This window comes from Trichosurus vulpecula, chromosome 2, assembly GCF_011100635.1.
Source record: "Trichosurus vulpecula isolate mTriVul1 chromosome 2, mTriVul1.pri, whole genome shotgun sequence".
Classification (NCBI taxonomy): domain Eukaryota; kingdom Metazoa; phylum Chordata; class Mammalia; order Diprotodontia; family Phalangeridae; genus Trichosurus; species Trichosurus vulpecula.
In genome coordinates, this window is record NC_050574.1 from 435086895 (window position 1) to 435104806 (window position 17912).

The 17912-nt window shown below is 43.2% G+C and overlaps 1 long non-coding RNA gene across 1 annotated transcript in view; it reads left to right on the forward strand.

Annotated features, from left to right (window-relative positions):
- Positions 1-1933: 1933 nt before the first annotated feature.
- Positions 1934-17912, forward strand: part of LOC118835873 — a 73644-nt gene continuing 57665 nt past the window's right edge. Inside the window, exon 1 of the long non-coding RNA XR_005009528.1 lies at positions 1934-2028. This is a non-coding gene — a long non-coding RNA (uncharacterized LOC118835873). The remainder of the gene's footprint in view (positions 2029-17912) is intronic.

Below are 17912 nucleotides of genomic sequence, written 5' to 3' on the forward strand. Positions count from 1 at the left end.
GTTGTGAATAAAGGAGAGAAAAGCTGACTTTTAGTAAAGACCGCATCAGAAATATTGGTACTGATGGTGGCACATCACTCGAGGGATTTTAAGGACTTTTGGGAAAGAAAGCCAAAGGTCCTCAGCCCCAGCATCCTCATGGTCTTCCTAGAACGAGGCATGGAATCAAAGAAGATAACCTGCCAGGGTTGGATTTATTGTCTGGTGGTAACCCCTTCAAGCATCCTGTCCTAGTGGATGGAAAGCCAGCCTCCATGTCATGAGGACACTGGTCTAGACCTTCTTCTCAGCAGTAATGGTTGTGAGATCCAGAGCAGGCAGCAATCTGAGGTTCAGAATTGTAGAGCAAGGGCCAACGTGTTGTGGTAAGAGTAGTTTCCTTACCAGGAATTGCCTATACAGATGAAATCACAAGTGTGATCTCAAAACCCTAAACCCCTTCAGGGAGTTTATGAGGCAGACTATGAGCCCAAGGGCTAGGAGGCATTGACCTTGGGAATCATCTTCCTGATCTGTGACTTAATCCCTTTCCCAGGACTCTGAGGGCTTCTCCACCTAGCACCTAGTGCTCTATTGCTGTTCTTTTGGAGAAAAGAAACTACCCATGAACTATAAGACCAATGTTTTTCTCGAGGGCCTGTACTGGGTTTTTCATTAGCTAGCTTTTTCTTCCTTTCTTTTTTCCTAGTAAGGGACTCCATCCTACTCATCAATGAAACAAATACTGAGAATACTTGTGGCGGATGGGGTTTTGTTTCCCTTCTCCCCAGTGAAATCCTTGGTCTTCTGATCATACTTGCTCTCCTATCTGCTTTTATCTATTCACAGGAGCAGATGAGGCGCTGGCCTCTGGACTCAGAGAAAGATGCGGAAAAAAGAGAAAGAGGAAAGCCACTGTATTTTGCTCATGAAAATGAATTTCTGAGTAGGGGAGGAGCAATGCAACCCTCCAGGCTTGACTGATGGTACTGAAAGCCGGGGGAAATCAGAGCAGTTTCCTCCCCTTAACAGATTTTTCCTCTTTTCCTTTGCTGCCTCTAACAGCCGCTCTTTGTCCCTAACACCTATTAGAAAATGTGACCAGCTTGGGTCCTTCTGACAATTTCCCCATTTGCTTCCCCCTTAATAGGATTCTGAAGCAGGGCTGGATGGAAAGCAGATCCTCCTTAATGTTTAGCTTTAGCAGAGATGATAATAGCTTTCCCATGAATGCAATTGTATCCGTTCCCTATTTTCCTTCAGGGATCCCTAAAACCCATACGTTTCTCATTTTCAGTCCGCTCTCTAGAAGGTCTCACTTCCTCACCCCACACTCGCTGCTCCTCATGCTTGATGTGGTGAACGCTTCTCTCCCAGCGCTAGCCGGCCCCGCTCCGGGGGGCTTCCCTCTGCATTGCCTCTCATCTGCGGGTCGCTTCTTTGCCAGCCAGCCCATCTCTCACAGACGGCTGATTTAGCTGGCTCAGTCTGTCTCCCATTTCCCTAGAGAAGTCATTTACAGCTCACCAGGCTGATCCGCCCACTCCCCTCCTGAGCAGTTTGACTTTTAGGGCTGACGGTCTATGTGTGTGAGGCGTCCCCCACCCCCACCAGAATAGGCAGCTTGTGGTGGTGCTGAGCTTGGAGTCAGGAGTCCTAGGCTCCGGCTCTGCTCCTTCGAGCGCCCGGGATTTTATGTTCTGCTCTCGATTGGCATCCCTGTCCCCACCCCAGTCCCCGCCCCCGCCCCTCTCTCCCTTCCCATCTCTCCTCTTCTCCCCCATGGCCTTGTCCCTCTTCCCATTCCCTCCTTCCTCCCCACCCGAGGACTCGAGGCTTCTCCTCTATGTTGGGGCTCTGTGCCGTGTAGAGCCTTGGCGGCCTCTTCCTGTCGTTGCTGCGAAGCGAGAGCCTGCCTTGTATTCTTGTCTCACTGCCTGTGCTTGGTCTACCACTGGCCTCTCGCCTCTCCCGGGCTCCCAGCAGCTGCTCTCAGCACATGCTTCCGTGACTTAGCAGGAAGAGGGACAACCTGCTGCAGTGGCTAAGGTTCGTGTCCCTGATGTAGAAATGTGATCTATTATTAGTGATAATAATAGGATCCAGTGACACTGGCCTCCTGGCTGAGCCTCCCACATGATACTCTATCCTTGGGCTCTTTGCCTTTTCTTTGACTAGTCCCCTCCTGCCTAGAATTCTCTCTTCCTTCAAGTCAGCTAAAATCCCACCTTCTGCAAACAGCCTTTTCCAGTCCCCTTAATGCCTCCCTCTCTCTCTCTCTCTCTCTCTCTCTCTCCCTCTCTTTCCCTCTCTCTCTCCCTCTTCCTGTCTCTCTTCCTCTGTCTCTCTGTCTCTGTCTCTCAGTCTCTCTCTCCATCTATCTATCTATCTATCTATCAATATAGGTGTAGATATCTATATCTTGCTTAGACATAGTTGTTTGTATGTTCTCCTCATTAGACTATGAACTCCTTGAGGGCAGGAACTGTTGGGGTTTTTTCTGTATCCCCAGTGCTTAGTACAGTGCCTAGCACATAGTAAGTGCTTAATTAAATGCTCATTGATTTGACTTGCAGCACTGTGCTAGGCGCTAGGGATAAAGTACGAAGGATAAAACAATCTCTATTCTTATTGAGCTTTCATTCTAATGCACATATGAAAATACATATAGTATAAATATATATATATATAATATATATATATATAGTATGAATATGAAGTGAATAAATACAAATCTATCCAAAGACTGGAGGTAGAGTAGGATAACTGAGGAACAGAGAAGGCCTTGATCACAGAGTGAGGTCCATCAACATATATTCACTAAGTGTTTAGGATATTCTAGGTACTAGGCTAAGTGCTTGGAATAGAAATACAAGCAGAAATAAAGACAGGGCCTGTCTTTAAGGAACTTATATTCTAACGGAGGAAGACAATACATAAAAGGAAGCTTAAAACAGAGAGAAGGTTCACGATAAATTCTGGGGGAGACAGTCAGGAGAGCAGCCTGGAAAGGAATGAAGGTATGGCTGGCCTCCGTCTTCTGAAAAAGAAGGTTTTAGGAGGAACCAGCCAATCAGAGGGAGAGGCCATAGGGTAGGGGAATATAGTCAGTTTTATTATAACAAAACATATGCATTCCTAAAAATCACTAAGTGATGCAAAATCATGCAATAAAAGCTATAGGACTTGTGGGGGGATGTAGGGTTAGGTGCGCAACACTCAAAAACTTTGATAGTGATACACTAAAAAAAAAAGATAGGAACCTAGTAAAAAACAGCACAGTTTTATACATGTTAAATGTGTAAGAGATGCATAAATGTTACAACAAATATGCCACAATGGGTCCAGGCCTCTAGCTGCTGCATGATCCGAACCCCATTCCCACTGTCCAGAGTTGACAAAGGGGAAGGCTGCAGTGGAGTATGTGTGTGTGTGTGTGTGTGTGTATACCAGTATTCCTCTACCCACAGCTCCTATTGCACCAAAAATATGCAAGAAATATGGGACTTTCCCTTGAAAAAGACCTGACTTCACTTGTGGAAGGGGTCACCTGAGGGGTTGCAGCTTGTGAGTTACTATGAAATGAGGCAGTTTTTTGCATTTGGTTTCTTGCAGACAATGAAATAAAGCACAAACAAATGTGAAATTCTCATTATGCTCAAATTGTTCCCTAATGTATCAGTCGAATTGGAACAAATTTGAGTTTTCAAAAAAGCATTATAGGAGAACTACTTCCGATGCGTGAATTCCAAGGCTTTAGTGAGCTTCTGGGATGAGAGGTTTCTGGGCCATGGCAGAGAGAGTCAGGGGTGTGGCTTGGAGAGTAATGAAGATATTCATTCAGTTGACTAAGTGTGGGAAGGAGAAGCAATATCCATTGTTATGGTTCAGTCATGTCCTACTCTTCGTGACCCCATTCGGGGTTTTCTTGGCAAAGATACTGGAGAGGTTTGCCATTTCCTTCTCCAGCTCATTTTACAGATGAGGAAATGAGGCAAACAGGGTTAAGTGACCTGCCCAGGGTCACACAGCTAGTAAGTGTCTGAGGCCAGATTCGAACTCAGGAAGATCTTTCTGACTCCAGGTCTGGCCCTCTATCCATTGTACCACCTAGCTGTCTTCAATCTGTAATAAAAGGTTGAGGCCAAGTTGTGAAGGGCTTTAAAAACTAAACAGAGGAGTTTATATTTTATTCTAGAGGCAATTAAAAGCCACATGAGTCGGTTGAGTAGGGTAGTTAAATGGTCAGGTTTTCACTAAAGGAAAGTTACTTGGCATCTTGTGAAGGATAGACTGCAGTGGAGGAGAGCTTGGGGCATGTACTCAAGGCCATTAGTCAGAAACTGTGTTCTTTCCTGCTGTACCACACTAGTAACAGGTGACCCTTTCCTAAGTTTTTTTCTCATCCAAACTGATACTGCTTTAAGGGAAACATGGCTCTCAGCTGGGGCTCAGGATTCATTGTGTAGCAAGGGTCCACACTTCCAGTGGGAAAACTGAACCAGGATGATTTCTGATCTCCAAGAGGATCCCTGGATTCATGCTATGGTTCTATTTCCAAACCTCCAAGGCCAATTCTCTCCTTCAGTCCTAATTCATACCTTCCTTCCCAGCTTGCCCTCCCCAAACTGAACCTTGGGAGAATAGAATAGAATAGAAAGGGAACAGAAAGAAAAGGAAAGGATAATAAAAGACTTTATTTATATATAGAGGTATATGCTTTTTGAAGTCATTTCATGTAACAATAGCTAGCATTTAGATAGCGTTTTAAGGTTTGCAAAGTCTTAAAACCTTATCAGGGAGTCTTAACCTGGTTTTTCTTCCAACTTACTTGCTTTAATGTTGATAACTGTATTTTAATGTAATTCATTTTCTTTATAATCTTATATATTTTATTATATGTATTAAATTATTTTTTCCAAAAAGGAATTTGTAGGTTTTTACCAAACTGCCAAAGCTGTGCATGTGTAACAACAATGTAGCTAGCAGCTACTGTGGCCGTGTAAGACCAACAACAAACACACAAAAGGGCTGTGAGCACAGATTCTTTGATCTGCTTTTCTAAGGAAAGCAATATTAAGGGGTTAACAATCTCAGCTTAATTAAACATACATAAATCATTCACTTAGTTCAGGGGGAAAAGATCAGCCCCCTGAACTTCAGGGCAAATAAAAACAGAAATTACAAGCATATATTATAAACAGAGCAAATAACACAAATCAGCCTATCCATAGCAACACACAGTTACCAGAGAAGCACCAACATTTGTCTGGGTTATCAAAGCTGGGAGGGGCTGTTTCAGTGGCCTGCCCAGATTCTTGTTACCCACAGTCTTTCAATGAGTGTACCCCGCAAAAGTGAACCACTAACCTCCCAACATATATACTCTGCTCAGGGCCCTGGGGGCTCCAGGCCCAGCATCCAGGGTGTGGGAAAGCACCATATCATATACAAATCAAAGTGCCGAGAAGCATTCCGAGACAAAAGATCCCACTTACCTGCCCCATTCAATCAAAGGCCAAACTCATTAAAGGCACTTGATAGCAAAAAACCCTGCCCTGGTTACCATTACAGCATGCAGTCATTTGCTGGTAGTTTAACGATCAGCTCTCAAAAACAAAATAAAACAGGACAGGCCTTTAAATTTAATCATGTTATTAACGTTTTTTCCAACACTTTCTTAAGTCTATAGCCAGAGGTGGGGAACCTTCAGCCTAGAAGCCACATGTGGCCTTCTAGGTCCTGGGGTGTAGCCTTTGGACTGACTCCAAGTTTTACAGAAGAAATTCTTTTATTAAGGAGATTTGATCTGTGAATTTTGGATTCAGTCAAAGGACTGCACTTGAGGACCTAGAGGGCCACATGTGCCCTCCTGGCCTCAGGTTCCCCACTCCTGCTTAAGGGGATACCAAACTTTAGCTTTCCCTTCTTTTGGAATTTGATTTGGATCTTTCTCGAGGGGTCAGTCATATGGCGCCAGCTATCCATCTTCAACTCTGCCACAATCTTGCCCTCCTGTTCACTATGGAGTCTAACCAATTCTCCCGTGGGCAACAGGTAACTGGGATACATTCGTTTTTTCAGGCCTTGACAGCACTTTTTAGACTGGCGGATTACTTAGCCTTCCCACTATTAGGTAGGGGATAGCTCCCCATGCATCTGCCATCTTCTACTTTCTCAAGATACCAGGATTTGCTCAAAGGCTCCCTACCCCTGGCACACAATTAGGAAAGCAATAAATTAAGCCCTGATTTGTAGAGTTTGCCAATGTCCAAGGTATATGTATTCACACATTTTAACAATTTAAATTTAAAATTTAACGATTATCTCTCCTGAGCCAGGAAGAGCAGGCTCCATCATGTCCCTGGGTCCATGACACTAAAAGGGTTAAGAGTCCCTGCTGTAAATGGATTACTTCAGACAACCCTGTGGGAGGCAGTGTGGCCTTGAAGTTGGGAAGATCTAAGTTCAGATCCTGCCTCTGACACCTATCAGCTGAATGACTTAAGAGCAAGGGGCTTAACGTCTTCATGCTCCAGGGCCTCTGTAAGATGGCTGTCAGCTGAGTTGCTGATCTACATTAGTGGAAAGGCTTTCCATATCAGGAGGTCCTTGAACCCAGTAAATCACAGAGCTAGACCTCAAACCCTCAACCTTGTGAAGTAGGTGCTTTTGTTGCTATTGAGTCATTTCAGTCTCTTCCTGACCCCGTTTGGGGTTTTCTTGGCAGAGATACTGGAGGGGTTTGCCATTTCCTTCTCCAGCTCATTTTACAGATGAGAAAACTGAGGCAAACAGGGTTAAGTGACCTGCCCAGAGTCACACAGCTAGTAAGTGTCTGAGGCTAGAGTTGAACTCAGGTCCTCCTGATTCCAGGCCCGGTTCTCTGTTCACTATACCGTCTAGCTGCCTTTATTATCCCCACATTATCCTGAAAGAAGATGAGGCCCAAAGAAGTTCAGCGGTTTGCCATAGGCACATAGCTAATAACTGTCTCAGGCAAAAGATATTTTAATAGTGGGTAGGAGACCTCAAAAGCAGGACAAAAACTGTCTCATCGAGGTCTTCTTCCTTACCCAAAATCCGTTCCAAATCTTCCCCACACCGGGTGGGCTGCTCTGTCTCCTAGCCAGGCTTCCTCACGTCCATGACCTCATCTGATTTTCACCCAACAACCCTCTGAGGGAGATAAATCCCCCGTTTAATGTGTAAAGAAACAGAAGCACAGAGAAGTCGATTGCCCCGGGTTACTCAGTGAGTTAGTGTCAAAGTCAATTCTAGAACCCGGGCTTCCTGACTCCTAATCCACTTCTCTCCAAGGCTGGAAAAGAGGAGGGGAAGAAAGGAAGGAGTGATGTGTGCCTGCTCAGGATGAAAATTTAGGTCATAATAGAGTACCAGGGGAGGTTGTGTGGCATGGTTTTAAGAACACTAGATTTAAAAAAAAATTTTTTTTGGTGTCAGAAAACCTGGGTCAATATTCCAGTTCTGTAACACTCTGTATGACCTTGGGTGAGTCATATGACCTCCCCGAGGCCTCAGTTTCCTCCTCTGTAAAATGATAGACTAAATCAGGGTGAGGAACCTGGAGCCTTGAGGCCACATGTGGCCCCTAGGTCCTTAAGTGCAGCCCTTTGACTGAGTCCAAGTTTTATAGAACAAATCCCTTTATTAAGGGGATTTGTTCTGTGAAGTTTGGATTCAAAGGGCCTCACTTGAGGGCCACATGTGACCTCAAGGCCCCAGGTTTCCCACCCCGGGACTAAAAAATCTATAAGGACCCTTTCTACCTCTGACATTCTATGACTCCTGTTTCCTCTTCCCCTTCCCTCCACTGACAACCTCCAACTAACCAGTCACTCTCACAGGGTACTATGCTTTGTATTCTGTGTTCTCACCTCGGGGAGCCGGCCACTTCACGACCAGTAACCCCACTGAGTTCTGGGTTTTGAAGTACTCTCACCAGCCATGTAGGAGGCAGCTAGGTGGAACAGGGGATAGAGCCCTGGGCCTGGTGTCAGGAAGACCCGAGTTCAGATCTGCCCTTGGATACTTTCTAGCTGTGTGACCCTGGGCAAGTCACTTAACCTCTGTTTGCCTTAATCCACTGGGGAAGGAAATGGCAAACCACTCCAGTATCCTTGCCAAACAGCAACAGCGACAAACCCCAAAGACAGTATGAACATGACTGAACAACAACAACCAGACGCGTGATCTGTAGGTTTTCTCTTTCTCTCTTCTCTACCTTTTGCTTGGAGTCTGTCTCTGTGCCAAGGTTAATAGTAATAACCATTTTCCTTTTAACTTTGGACCCAACTAAAGAACCACATTGGTTTCACAGATTCCGGCCTGTTGGCTCACTTTGCCTCGCTTGTCCGTGATCAAAGCAGCAGGTGCCTGCGAGGTGCAGCCCTTCCGGACAGGGCTGAGAAACCTGGGGCTGGCCGGGGTCAGAATTTCAGGCTCTTCTTCCTGGGTTGTACTGTTAACCCTGGTCGGCTGCCAGAGCAGGGCTGGGTGTTGAGGTGTGAGAGGCAAATAGATCAGTTTGCTCCATCTAAGAGCTTTCTATCCGGCTTGAATGGAGGTGTCTTTGATCTCGGGAGGCAGACTAAACAATTCGGTTCCCCTCAGCCCCAACCCCACCAACCCTTCAACTGCTTCTTATCACACACCAACACCCAGACCAAGAATCTTATCCTTCTGCTTTTATTCCATTCCTTGCTGGAACAGGCCAAGTAAGCTGCTATTGTAGACGAGGAGGTGCGTTTTTATCTTTCCTCTTCTGTTGTTTATGAAATCATGAACTAGAAACGAGGATGCTCCCCGACAGCAGGTATGTGAAAGGAAAATGGTTTCATTCTGAGCATCAGCTGTGAAACCAGAAAGCCTGATGGGCCTGTAAATAATGGAAAGGATTACCTCTCTTGGTGCTATCTAATTAGCTGCATTTCCTGCAGTGATCTTAACACAATTTCTGGGCCTGATACAGTAAGGGATAAGTTATGATCTTTTTTCTTTTTTTTTCTTTTCTTTCTTTTAAAAGGTTAACCATTCCCATAAATACTGGCTGGAATGCATACGGAGGCCCTGTGGAATTATCCTTAAAACTCAGGGATGGCTGATAATCTTATTTGCGCACAGACCCACTGATGTTGAAAAAATAGATTTATTGACTGCTATTCAGAGAAAACAGGAATATTCTGGTTACGTTAAAATCTTTGATCAGCCATGAGGCAGTGTTAGTACTGTGACCTTGGGGCCCCAGATTCCTCCTTTAAAAATGAATGGCTAAAAGCAGGAGTTGTTAACCTTGTGCGTGTGTGTGTGTGTGTGTGTGTGTGTGTGTGTGTGATGAAGGCTAACGACCTCTTCTTTGAATAATGCTTTTAAATGCATAAAATAAATAGGTAGGGTTACAAAAGAAACCAATTATATTGAAATATAGTTCTCAAAACATTTTTTAAAGTGAATCCACAGACTCCAGTTTAGGAATTCCTGACTAGATGGTCCTTAAGCTCCTTTTCAGCTCAGATACTCTAGTGTCCTAGAGTTCTGTTTAGGGTGGGGCAACCTCTCCAGAGTCAACTGTGCAAATTCTCGTAAGCCCAAGTCTCTAGATGGGTAATTGGTATTCCCTCTACCCACCTTTCAAGGTGTGAAAGAAAACAGTTGCTCCCATAGGCCAAGAAGAAGACACCATTTTGCCCTCCAAGGCAGTCCCAACTTGCCTGCTTTTTACCGCAGCACTGCAGCTGAAGCTTTATCTTTTGTAACTGGGCAGAATTACAGGGCAGGCCCCAAACAGTGGCAGCCAGATCCATGATGCTTATCTGTAATGTGGTGAGTATTCCAAGTAAGTTTGGGGTGTCCTTCCAAAAATAAACTCCCAATTTGATTAAAAAAAGAGATACAATATCCTCAGTGTGAGAATAACCAGTATAGACACAGTTTTTGCATTAACAAATTTCCCGAGCTACAATTTTACTAATATGCACGCATTTCTTTGGGATTATCATTAGAAAGATACATTTTGAACTTTTCATTTGCAAACCCTTTGATTTTAGTTAATATTACCACTACCACAGCTTACGGTTCACATGTAGCTTGAGGCCTGGAATCTCAACTCTGGACTCACACGAAACAGGTTCAATCTTGGGAGTTATAAAATCCCTTGTCCCTTTTTGAAATTCAAGTCCCCACCCAGAGTTTCTCCTGTGAACATCAGAATTTGGCCTGTGTTTAGTTCTTCACAAAAAAAAAAGAAAAAGAAAAGAAATATACCCTTAGCTCTAGGTAACAAGACATCAAATTATTTAACCCAATAGAAAATGCAAAGTTTTTGGCAACTGAGCCCATAAAAGGTCAAAGAAATTCTCTTTCCTTCTCTGATGGGACTCTGATACAGACATACAATACCGCTTTAGGTGGGACCCCTTCTGCCACTGGAACATGTTTAAGCTTTGTAAGGGAGTCAAACAACTCACTTCTGTGGTGAACTTGACCTCTACAGTTGTTTGTGTTTAGGTGAGACCTCCCTCCAGATAAAAGAACTCAGGATTGTCTAGAAGGTTTACTCCCCTTCCTTGGCCCCGAGTGGTCCACATGACTCACGGTGCCAAAGGAGGAAGGGAAAGACTGCTAGATTACTCCTCTATGTAGATCTGCTTCTCATGGCTCCTTGATATAGTCCAGGACACTCACCATGACAAGATTTTCTCCGCTTGGTCTAGGAACTCTTCTAATGGATCGCCAGGAACCCTTGCTTCCTCTTTCATGCCTAGTACAGTGCCTGGTGCCTAGTAGGTTCTTAATAAATATTTGGCTGACTATGCATTAGTTAAGAACTTCATCAATGAGAGAGCAAACTCCGGGTAACTGCGTAGGAGACATCCTCAATGCAAAAACAAACAAACAAACAAAAAAGAGGACATTGAAATGCATGACCAGACAACATTTTCCAGCTGAAGAGGGAAGTCACTTGACTAAGTCCACATATCTAGTAAACTGGAAGGTTGGAGATTCAAACCTGGGTCTTCAGATTCCTAGTCTAGTGTACTTTCCATTAGTGAAGCAAAGTGGGAAGCAAAGAAGCATTTATAAAACACCTACTATGTGCCAGGCACTTTGCTAAATGCTTTACAAATATAATTTCATTTGATTCCTCACAACAACCCTGTAGGTGCTGTTACTATCCCCATTTTACACGTGAGGAAATTAGGGCAAACAGATATTAAGTGACTTGCCCAGGGTCACACAGCTACTAAACGTCTGAGGCTAGGTTTGAACTCAGAAAAACAAGTCTTCCAGACTCCTGGCCCAGGGCTCTGTGCACTGTGGTGCCACCTGGCTGCCATTGCACCTTATTTTCCAGTTTGTTCCATCTTAAGAGTTCATAGGATCATAGAGTTAGAATTGTAAGCAACCTTACAGGCCACCCAAGCCAACCCCCTCATTTCATAGATGAGGTAATCGAGGCCAAGACAGTGACTTGTCCGAGGTCACACAGGCAGCAAATGACAGAGGTGAGATGTGGCTTTAAATGTAACGCTTTTCCTACTGAACTAACTGAAGCGGCCATGTGTGTCAGGCTTTTTAATTCATATAATTTGGCGAGCTTGAAATGTCTCGAGGGAAATGCGCCATTTTCCCATTGGCTCAAGGTGCATCCTCCAATGTCCAAAACTTTCCAGGAATGCCTTAGCTGACCTTGGTGCATTGTGAAACTCTTGTGAATGCAAGCCTCAGACACTTTGAATCATTATAGCAGGAGAGAAATATTTCATTCAAGTGTTTGTCGAATGAAATTCTGAATTACAGAATTCAGTTCAGTTCAGTTCCCCAGTGTTTTTTAAGCGCTTATTGTATGCAAGGCATTTTTTTAGACTGATCACACCAAGTCAACAATGAAAGGGTCCCTGCCTTTGTGGAGAGCATATTCTACTCAACTACTGGACTGAACCCAAGGAGTGCTCAGAAATCCTGGAGATAGAAACTTCCAGAAAACTGCCTGGTTAGTTAATTCTGTTGCAATTATACCACATGAGAGAAATGCAGTCACTATTTAGTCTTTTTTCATATTAATATAAAATTGAGGTCTAGCATGGGACAGTAGAAACAGCAGTAGATTTGAAGTCAGAGGGCCTGGGTTCAAATCCCTCTTAGCACAGTGCCTGGCACACAGTAGGTGCTTAGTAAGTGCTTACTGGCTGGACTTGACTTACTTGGCATGTGATTTTTGAGGAAGTCAGTCTTTCGGCCTAAATTTCCTCACTTGTAAGATGAGATAATTAGACAAGATGTTTTCTAAGGATGTTTCCAATTCTAAAAGTAATTAATTCTCTGGTCCTGTGACTCAGGAATAGCAAGGGAAACGGCTAAGAAAGCCCTGACTTCGGGACTACTGGTATAGATAAAAATCACCAGATTCAACAGAGGAGCTGCATGTGTCTACAGAATGCTTTTCTTTGAGGGAAGTTCTTTTTATAGATGAGTTAATTGGGCTTTAATTGCTACCCTGTGAGGCTCTGGATCAGCAGAACGATTATCCCCACTTTACAGATGGAGAAAGTGGCAAACAGCAGCATGGAGTAACATGTTCCGAGCTACACAACCAGTAGGTGGCGAAGCTCAGGCTGCTGCTGCATGAAGCACTTCTGGGATTCCAACCTATTCTTCAAACCATTTGGCTGGCCAGCTTCGTAGGAGTCCTGTTACTAAGGATGGATGGGAAAATAAAATAGCCTGTATGACGTGTTAAATTTTGCAAAGTGCTTCACGTGTGCTGTCTCCTTTGATCCCTACAGCCACTGTGGGGAGAGATGGGCGATCTTATCATTAGGTCTTTTTTATTGAAACTGAGAAATGACTTCCCCAGGGGCCTATAGCTAGTAAGTGGCTAAGGATGGATTTGAACTCAGGTCTTCCTAACTCCAAGGCTAGTGCTCCTCTTTTATGGGGAACCTTATGTCAAGTCAAGTCAAATCAGCAAGTATTTATTAAGAGCCTTTTCTCTGCTTTTATATCTATAGATATATCTCTGTGTGGATGTATCTTTGATACATATCTACATGTAGATATATATATATATATATTACTAATATCTATCTCTATAAGTATAAATACATCTAAGGATATAATATAATATAATCTATTATATACAATATATTAAGTATAATTATATATTATATATAATCTATGTGATATATAATTATAATTATATTCTATATAATTATAATATATAGTCTATATAATATCTATAATATATCTATTATATATGTATATATGCCTATTCTAGTTCTGGTGGGAGCCAGAAAAGCAGTGGAAGGAAGGCAAGAACACAAAACCTCTCTCTATCTCATTTCCTCTTCTTTAAAATAGAGTTGGATTAAATGACCTCCGAGGTCCCTTTCAGCTAGGTGGTGCAATCGAATGCTAGACCTGTAGTCAGAAAGAGCTGAATTCGAATTCAGCCTCAGACACTTACTAGACGCGTGGTCCTGGACAAGTCACTTAACATCTGTCTGTCTCATTTTCCTTATGTGCACAGTGGGGATGATAATGGCACCTACCTTCAGGAGCAGGGCTGTTGTGAGGGTCAAATGAGATAACGTTTATAAAGCATTATATAAATGCTATTATTAAACCTCTGGCCCTAAGATTCTGTAATTCAATTAAACACTTATTGAAGGGAAGGAGGGAACAAGCATTAATATTTATAAAACACCTATCATGTGCCAATGGACTTCCGTGACTGGAAGAGAGAATAAGGCTTATGACTTGGTGCAACTTTGCCTCTCTTGAAACCAATTCACTGGAATCGTCCAGGTCAAGAAAGTCCAAAGGTCAAGATGTCATCCTGTGATGTCTCCGGTCCTCTTCGAAAAGGAAGGATGAAAACACAGCTTTGTACCAGGCATCATGCTGAGCACTTTTGGGGGGGAGAAGGGGGAAGGCAGGGCAATTGGGGTTAAGTGACTTGCCCAAGGTCACATGGCTGGTAAGTGTGTCAGCTGTCTGAGGCTGGATTTGAGCTCAGGTCTTCCTGACTCCAGGCCCAGTGCTGTATCTACTGTGCCACCAGCTGACTTCAAGTACTGTATTGAACACTTATTATGTGTCAGGCCTTGGGCGTACATTCTGAGTGGGGAACTGAGATACATGGACCAAAGACATGGGTACTCTGCTGTATTCCTGACTTTATTCATGTAGGTTGGTGTCCTTTGTTCTCAAAGAAGACCAAAACGATGTCATTCTGTTGGAGTCAAGGTACAGTGTGTCCTATTGTGGCTGATCAGACCAATATGACTCAGAAGGTTCCACTACAGGTTTGGCACAAATATCCATGGGAACATTTGGAGCAGAGATGTCTCTAAATTTGTGCATCTCACGTTTCTTTTGAGCTACTGTGACTCTGCTTCATGGAGTGCCTTCTTCTTTGAAGTGGGTACGCCATGCTAGGCGGTCCTTTGCTAGCGTCTCCCATGTCACACAACTGATTACAAAGTTCTCAGAGAGACCTTGAGAGGGTGTTGGTATTGCTTCATGAGTGCCTGTTTTGCTGTAAAATAATCTTTTTGGCAAACATATGTTTGGCATTCAAACAAGGTAGCCAGCACATTGGAGCTGCACTCTCTGCGGCAGAGTTTAAATGCTTGGCAGTTTAGTTTGAGAAAGGACTTCAGTGTCATGTGGGTACACCCTCCACTTATGTTGATTGCAGCTCTTCCACACCTTCTCATTCTTTTTTTTTCTCTAGTGTTTTTTTAATTTAATATATTTAGTTTTCAGCATTGATTTTCACAAGAGTTTGAATTACAAATTTTCTCCCCATTTCTACCCTCCCCCCCACTCCAAGATGGCATATATTATAGTTGCCCTGTTCCCCAGTCAGCTCTCCCTTCTGTCACCCCACTCCCCTCCCATCCCCTTTTCCCTTCCTTTCTTGTAGGGCAAGATAAATTTCTACACCCTATTGCCTGTGTATCTTATTTTCTAGTTGCATGCAAAAATGTTTTTTTTTGTTTTTGAACACCTGCTTTTAAAACTTTAAGTTCCAAATTCTCTCCCCTCTTCCCTTCCCACCCACCCTCCCTAAGAATTCAAGCAATTCAACCTAGGCCACATGTGTATCATTATGTATAACCCTTCCACAATACTCATGTTGTGAAAGGCTAACTGTATTTTGCTCCTTCCTAACCTATCCCCCTTTATTGAATTTTCTCCCTTGACCCTGTCCCCTTTCGAAAGTGTTTGTTTTTGATTACCTCCACCGCCATCTGCCTTCCCTTCTATCATCCTCCCCTTTTTTATCTTCTTCCTCCTTTTTTCCTGTGGGGTAAGATACCCAATTGAGTATGTATGGTATTCCCTCCTCAGGTCAAATCTGATGAGAGCAAGATTTTCAACTCACCCTTTGCTCACTCTCTCTCTCTCTCTCTCTCTCTCTCTCTCTCTATATATATATATATATATATATATACACATACATATATAATACATACACACTCACATATACATATATATATACATAAACGTGTATATATATATATATATAAACGTGTGTATATATATATATGCATATTCCCTTCAGCTACCCTAATACTGAGGTCTCATGAATCACACACATCATCTTTCCATGTAGGAATGTAAACAAAACAGTTCAACTTTAGTGAGTCCCTTGCAATTTCTTTTTCTTGTTCTTTTTCTTGATTATCCTTTCATGCTTCTCTTGATTCTTGTGTTTGAAAGTCGTATTTTCTATTTAGCTCTGGTCTTTTCACTGAGAAAGCTTGAAAATCCTCTATTTTATTGAAAGTCCATATTTTGCCTTGGAGCATGATACTCAGTTTTGCTGGGTAAGTGATTCTTGGTTTTAATCCTAGCTCCATTGACCTCCGGAATATCGTATTGCAAGCCCTTCGATCTCATAATGTAGAAGCTGCCAGATCTTGGATTATTCTGATTGTGTTTCCACAATACTCAAATTGTTTCTTTCTGGCTGCTTGAAGTATTTTCTCCTTGATCTGGGAGCTCTGGAATTTGGCGACAATATTCCTAGGAGATTTCTTTTTGGGATCTATTTGAGGAGGCGATCGGTGGAGTCTTTCAATTTCTATTTTGCCCTGTGGCTCTAGAATATCAGGGCAGTTCTCCTTGATAATTTCTTGAAAGATGATATCTAGGCTCTTTTTTTTGATCATGGCTTTCAGGTAGTCCAAAAATTTTTAAATTATCTCTCCTGGATCTATTTTCAGGTCAATGGTTTTTCCAATGAGATATTTTACATTGTCTTCCACTTTTTCATTCCTTTGGTTCTGTTTTATAATATCTTGATTTCTCATAAAGTCACTAGCTTCCACCTGCTCCAATCTAATTTTTAAGGTAGTATTTTCTTCAGTGGTCTTTTGGACCTCCTTTTCCATTTGGCTAATTCTGCCTTTCAAGGCATTCTTCTCCTCATTGGCTTTTTGGAGCTCTTTTGCCATTTGAGTTAGTCTATTTTTTTAAGGTGTTGTTTTCTTCAGTGTATTTTTCAGTATTTTTTTGGGTCTCCTTTAGCAAGTCATTGACTTGTTTTTCATGGTTTTCTCACATCCTTCTCATTTCTCTTCCCAAGTTTTCCTCTACTTCTCTAACTTGCTTTTCCAAATCCTTTTTGAGCTCTTCCATGGCCTGAGACCAGTTCATGTTTTTCTTGGAGGCTTTTGTTGTAGGCTCTTTGACTTTGTTGCCTTCTTTAGGCTGTATGTTTTGGTCTTCTTTGTCACCAAAGAAAGTTTCCAAAGTTTGAGACTGAATCTGGGTGAGTTTTTGCTGCCTGGCCATGTTCCCAGCCAACTAACTTGACCCTTGAGTTTTTCAGCGGGGTATGACTGCTTGTAGAGTTAAGAGAACTATGTTCCAAGCTTGGGGGGATGTGCCAGCTCTGTCACACCAGCACTCCTCCTTCCCCAAGAACCCCCAATCCAGACTGTACTTAGATCTTCAGCAGGCTCTTCACTCCTGCTCAGATCCACCACTTAATTCCTCCCACCAGGTGGGCCTGGGGCTGGAAGCAACTGCAGCTGTACTTCTGTAGCTGCCCCACCTCTGCTGCCCCCGGGGCAGTAGCCAAACCACCGAACTCCTTCCACTCCAGCAGCTTTTCCCACTAACCTTCTCTGTTGTCTTTGGTGTTTGTGGGTTGAGAAGTCTGGTAACTGCCACAGCTCACTGATTCAGGGTGCTAGGGCCTGTCCTGCCCAGCTCCTGGTCTGGTTGGTCCTGCTGGCTCCCACGCTGAGCTCTGCTCCCCTCCGCTCTGCTCTGCTCCCAGCTCCGTGCGGGATAGACCTTATCCAGAGACCATCCAGGCTGTCCTGGGCTAGAGCCCTGCTTCCCTCTGCTATTTTGTGGCTTCTGCAGTCCTAGAATTGGTTCAGAGCCATTTTTTATATGTTTTTGAAGGGACTCAGCGGGGAGCTCACGCTAGTCCTTGCTTTCCAGCCACCATCTTGGCTTTGCCCCTTCTAGTCCACACCTTCTCATTCTTTCATTTTTATCCACTGATACATTACTAGCCTCTTGCTTGTTCTGGCGATACTGTAATTGCCTCGATAGTGTTTTTAATTCCAGTTAAAATGTATTTTATTAATAACACACTGCAACTTACTTATGCCCACCAAACATCTTTACCATCACCTTTGTGGGTTACTTTAATTCTTCCAAGATCATACTGTGCCATGATTTTCAGCCATTTAGCATTGCCTGGAGAATATTGATGTTTAAAAAAAATGTGGCAGTGAACATTTTGGGTTCATCCACTGACAAATTTCCCAAATGTTATTCAACCTGCTTTCTTCCTAGTTCTCTCATTCCATAACTCGTTGTCTTTCTTCAGAGTCTATCCAAGTCATACATGTCAATGGACTAATTTACTAGGCTATTCAACC